Below are 6,032 nucleotides of genomic sequence, written 5' to 3' on the forward strand. Positions count from 1 at the left end.
TATATTATATCAGTTCATGAAACAACCTTGAATGCACATTGCTTAGTGAATGAAGACAACCTGAAGAGGCCCCATAGTGTATGATTCCAATTATACGACACTCTGGAAAAGACAAAACACTGACAGTAAAAAATGTCAGTGATTACCAGGAGTTCAGAGGATGTGTTAATAAGTGAAACTTTCCCCCATCCCCATAAAGTGAAACTATTTTGCATGATGTTATAATGGTCAATATATGACATTATACATGGCAAAATCTCTAAAACTTTATAGCACAAAGAGTGAACTTTAACATAAGAAAAAAACTCTCTGGTCAGGAGATCCAAGCATGGAATGCAGACTGACAAAAGTATTTAACTGTATTACAAATATATGTAACAACCTCACTGAAAGTGTTGACCTAAGTAACTTTGGAAATGACTAGAATTTGTCAACTAAAGAGGAAAAAAAAAGAAAAAGGAAAACAAATACTTCCAGTAAGCACTATATTCTTGTTCATGGAGTTGTTTTCCTTGGATTAACAGGTTTCTCATTAAAAATTTAGTAGGAGTTTACATATAAAGCAAGAAGAGGAAGCTGAAATAGACTATGTGGTAACTGATTAGTTAGAGACATCAGTAAGAACTAATATAGACACAGATAATTACACATAGAATTATTTATGAGCACCATATATAAATGTATTAATATACCTACATATATTTCCTTGCTCTGTCAGCTGAGAGGGTCTAGAAGGAATGACTCCCCAGGAGCCATGAACATGCTTTGTGTCCACATCTTGGTTTCTAATACCATTCTTCAATAAAAGAAACCTGGGATCCTTGGAGAAATGGCTGATTCTCGAACCGGGACAGGAAATAGGCAAGGTGAAGCTAGAGCATCTTTTAACAAAGAGTAAAGGAGTGCTCAAAAACAATGAATAAAACGCCACGTTCTTGTATATATATATAAAAAAAAAAAAACAGAAGTCAACTGAAAGAGTGCCCAATGGCCAAACCAAGTGTGAGCAATAGTATAAATAAAATAGTGTCAGACTATAATTCAAAGTATAAAATAAATATCTATGAGTCCATACCAAAGTAAATAAATGACTGAATAAATAAATGAGGGAAAAAAGACAAACTCTCTTGCAAAAAGATTCCAAATAATTTATACAGCTATTCCATTCCCAAGAAGGTGGAGCAAGCATATCTCTCTATTCTAGGTGTGGGATGCATACAGTGTCTTCCTTATAAAAGCAAGCAAGCAAACAAACAAAAAACAGTATGGGAAGGGGGAAAAAAAAACTACAGAGGATAAATCTGACAAAAACTACCTCAGTTAAGTGACTAAGGTCAACATAAATAGTGATGTCATGTTATAGTATGCACCCTTGATATGATATCTTAATGTCACTTTACCTCTGTGATCTTCCTCCCCAAAATATATTAATGCAGTGTAATCATGAGGAAAAAATCAGACAAATCTCAATAGAGAGCATTCTATAAAATACCTACCCAGTATTCCTCATAACCATCAAGGTCATCAAAACAAGGAAAGTTTAAAAAAACTATCACAGCCAAGAATCGTCTCAAAAGAAATGGCAACTAAATGTAGTGGTATCCTAAATGAGATCCTAGAACAGAAAAAGGATATAAAGCAAAAATCTAAGACAAATTATGTAAAGTATGAACTTTCATTAATAATAATATATTGATATGTTATTAATATATTGATAACAATATAATAACATATTGGTAATATATTATTGCCATTCTCATATTTTATATAATATGCAATATTATATATCATATATAATATTGGTAATTACATATTATTAATAATATATTAGTATAATAATATATTGGCAATGATATAATAATATGTAATATATTAGCATTGGTTCATTAAAGGTAAAAATATTACAATATTAGTACAAGATGTTACAAATAGAGGAAAGAGGATGCAAAGTATATGGGCACTCTCTGTACCACCTTTGTAATTATTCTGTAAATGTAAAACTATTCCAAGCAATAAAGTTTTCTTTTTAAAGCATAAGAACGATGGCTATATGGAGTCATCTTCAGGAAATGTTAATTAAAAAACAAAGTGCAGAAGAGTGTGCATAGTATGCTATCTTCAATGAAAGCAAGGTAGAGAAAACATTCAAGCCTGTGTGTGACTATGTGTGTGTGTGTATGTGTGTGTGCAGAGCTACTTTTTTATTTAAAAAAAAAAAAATAGAATGAGAAATCAAGAACTAGTAAAAATGGTAACCTATAGTAAAAAGACAGAATGGAAGAGGGTTTGAGGGTCAGTTATTGAAGTGAAATTTCTCTTAATATATCTTGTTTCATACATATAATTTTGTGACTATATAAATATTTTGCATAATTTAAAATGAAATTGAATTTTTGAAAAGCAAAGCAATCCTTAAAATCAAAAACAAGCTGGAACAAATGAGCCTAATTGCATATCAAATTGTCAACAAAGCCACACAGAGAATTATTTCAAGTGAAGAGAGGCATTTCAAGAGAAGAATTTTGAAACACACAATATTTGGGCTGCACCTCCCTAGTAGAAATTGCTCGAAAAAACAAAATAACCACAAAGATACCTAAATTGCATTTATTTATCTTATTCTTGATGATAGTATTGGTTTTGTTATTTTGAAACTGAGGGGTGGGGTGGGTGGGCATGTTTTATAGAATTTAAAGTTTTTTTGCTAGCAGGACACAAAACAATGACACTAGGATAGATGAAAGGCAGAATTCCTTGTTAATTACAGCTCAGAACCAGATAAGGCTGACACACAGGCCACATAGGGAGTTACACTAGGGATAACAGCAAGCTACAGCTGTAGGCAAGCGGTGTGGGGTTAGCTAGTTTTCACGAGCTTCTTGTGGGTTGGCTATTTTGAATAATTTTCCATGTTCCTTGGCATAGGGGACATCCCTAGTTATCCAGTACCTGGCTCCAGGATGATTAGAATGAGTGCAGAGTAACCCCAGAGTGTAAGAACTCCTCCTATAAGGGAAGTGGTTGGAGGCTGGAGTTAATCAACTGCTCAAGAAGGGGAAATAATTGGCCTCGAAACAGCTAAACAGGACCTTAAAACTGATTTAAGAATAGAATTAAGAAAGAAAATATTATGTTTAGATAGATAGATGATACATACATACATACATACACACATACGTACATACACACGTACATACATATATACATTAGATGATTGATAGAGTAAGGAGTGAACAAACATTATTATTAATACTATGAGGATAAAATATTGTCCATATAAGAAAAAAATGGTATATAAATTTACATTAATTTAAATAAGGTTAAGTAAAAACTATAATCTTTTTATTTGAGTTGGAAAAATGAGCAGAAACCCTTGCTTTAATTTTCCATTGTAAAAATGACATATTTTCTGGTTTTATCAAATTAAAATGGCAACTGTGTAATAATTAGTACCCTTAGTGCCCATATTATGATTGCTAAATCTCATTTACAATTAAGAGAGTATCCCTAAATCCATAATGGGGGCAGGAAATGTAAATGTGAAATATGACACATGTGCCTAAAAGCAAGAAATTATCAAAGACTACTAGGATCATGTCAAAGAGAACTCAGTACCCAAATTTAAAGGACCTCTAAAAACCAAAGATAAGATCATCTGAGTTCATAGTTATACTAAAAAATATACATATATCAGTCATCACTAAATGTAATTATTTTGAAAATTAATAAGGACAAAGACTCGCATTTTCCTGTCTTTTTGTATGGACAAAATTTTAGTATAACCAAATAGTTAATTAGAAACAGTAATCTCTTCACAAGAATCTCAGCTAATAAATACAGAAGAAATGATAAAATTTTAAAAATCACCATTTTGTATGCCTTAATTCAATAATAAATTCAAACATTTATCGTCAATAGCTGCTTAAACTATCAGTTGAAAAGTTGTTGGAGGAATTCAATCAAGGGAACAAACTAACCAAACTAATTTCCTTGACCAATCTTAGCATCACTAAAAGTACACCCACCAAATATCGTGTGCCTCTTGATGTAATGCAAGAGGAATAACATCATCATGACAATAAAAATTAACCTGAACCTCACCAAGCTTCTGGATCTAACTACTAGCTTACAGGAAATCTGATGATAGAATAAAAATTTATATGAGACTATGAGAAAGCAATCAAATCTAAAATGCAAGTAATTCCACAAAATTACTTTTTAAAACAACAAACATAAAAGGAGATAAAGTTATTATTGATTAAAATAAATATAAATAAATATGTCAATCAGATATAAAATGTGAACCATAGTTAGATACTGATTCACATAAACCAATTATACAGATATTTTTTGAGATAATTTAGAAAAGGCCAACATAATTAAATATTAGATAATACTAAGAAATCATGTTAGTGAATGTGATATTGATATGGTTATGACTTTTTTAAGTTCATATGTGTTACAAATATATACTGAAGTATTTATGTGTTAGATGATAAGATGCCTGTGACATGCTTTAATAATTCCCAGCAGACTCAAAAGGAAGAGTAAAGGATATAGAGTTTAATATCAAAATGTTCAGCTAGTCATCCAGAGCAAAAATGGAAGAATGTTGTTACTATTGAAGCTGTGTAAAGTATTTATAGATGTAGTATATTATATTCTCAACTTTTGTATCTGTTCATATATAAATGTCTAAAAAGAGTTTTCAAGGCTAAGTTTCATTGTGTGCACAAGTATTTTTTAAAAAACCAATATAGATACACTTCCCTTGGAAGATTCAGTAAAAAATATTTCTCAAAATAACAATTTTTGTTATCTAATACTCTGATCCTACTCGTTCCATGTATCTGAAAAAAAAACAGGAAATATATACACGTTTATTATATAAATATATATTTATTATATATGTCTGCATATATAAATAAAATCTTCCCATTGCTTACATATGTCCAAAAGGTTTACTCTATTTTCTCCCATATTCATGGGAGGCAAAACTTCTAGATATAAAGTTCTGTATTAGTTGATTTCGCTAGGTTAGGCTGTGTAACAAATAGTAGCCCCCTAAAAACTTTTTCCTGTGACTAACAGCAACTGAGATTTATTTCTTACGTTACATGTAGGTGGCTCACGAGTTGCTCTATGCTAGGGGATCAATTCAGCTATGTTTCACAAGTCTTCGTTCTGGGGTCTGGCAAGAAGCATCTCCTGTTTGGAGAATGCTATTCTCATGGCTGAGGGGGAAAACCACAAGGAGCTGAACTAAACCATAGTTTTCTTTAAAACATTTGCTTCGTCATAATATTACACATGATCTCAATTCCGCTAGTCAAAATTAATTACATGACAAAGTCTGAGAATGGGGTGAAGGATATATTTCATCCAAATTTGGGAATAGGGTACAATAACACAATTTCACACAGAGAATTTCCACAAAGAACATCCTTCCCTCCATATTATGATCTACCAAAGCGTTCTTGGCCAACATTCGTCTGGGCTCTTGAATGTTAAAGAAGATTCATCAGCAGGCCTGATTCTTCCAGCAAAAGCTTAGCCTAAAGAAGACTGAACTGGGAAAGTTCCATGTCCACTGTCTCGGGACCCTAGGAGCACATTTCACCTTTAACACACCTTACTACTCTAGAAAGGCCACTGGTTCAGCTGATTTAAGCTCTTAAGGTGATGTTATCTTAGGAAGCTTATCTAGTCCCAGTTAGTAGAATCTGGACAGGTCATTCTTGTCTACATTGATAAATTCTAGTAACTTGAATCTTGAAGAAGGAAAGGGTTTCTCAATTATTTCCTTACCAGAAAGTCTCAGGCTTTATTATTTATTATTATTATTATTATTATTATTACCATTACCATGTGAAAAAGCCTGCCCCAGTCTGCTAGTTGATAAAGACATGAGGTCCAGTCAACTCTTCCTTTTGCTCTGGCTAACAGATTATCAAACACTAGAATGTGAATATGGCTATGCTAGATCATACAACCACCTGCCTACCTGTCAAATGAACATAGACTCATCAGCA

Source organism: Pteropus alecto, unplaced genomic scaffold, assembly GCF_000325575.1.
Source record: "Pteropus alecto unplaced genomic scaffold, ASM32557v1 scaffold270, whole genome shotgun sequence".
In the NCBI taxonomy this organism is placed as follows: Eukaryota; Metazoa; Chordata; class Mammalia; order Chiroptera; family Pteropodidae; genus Pteropus; species Pteropus alecto.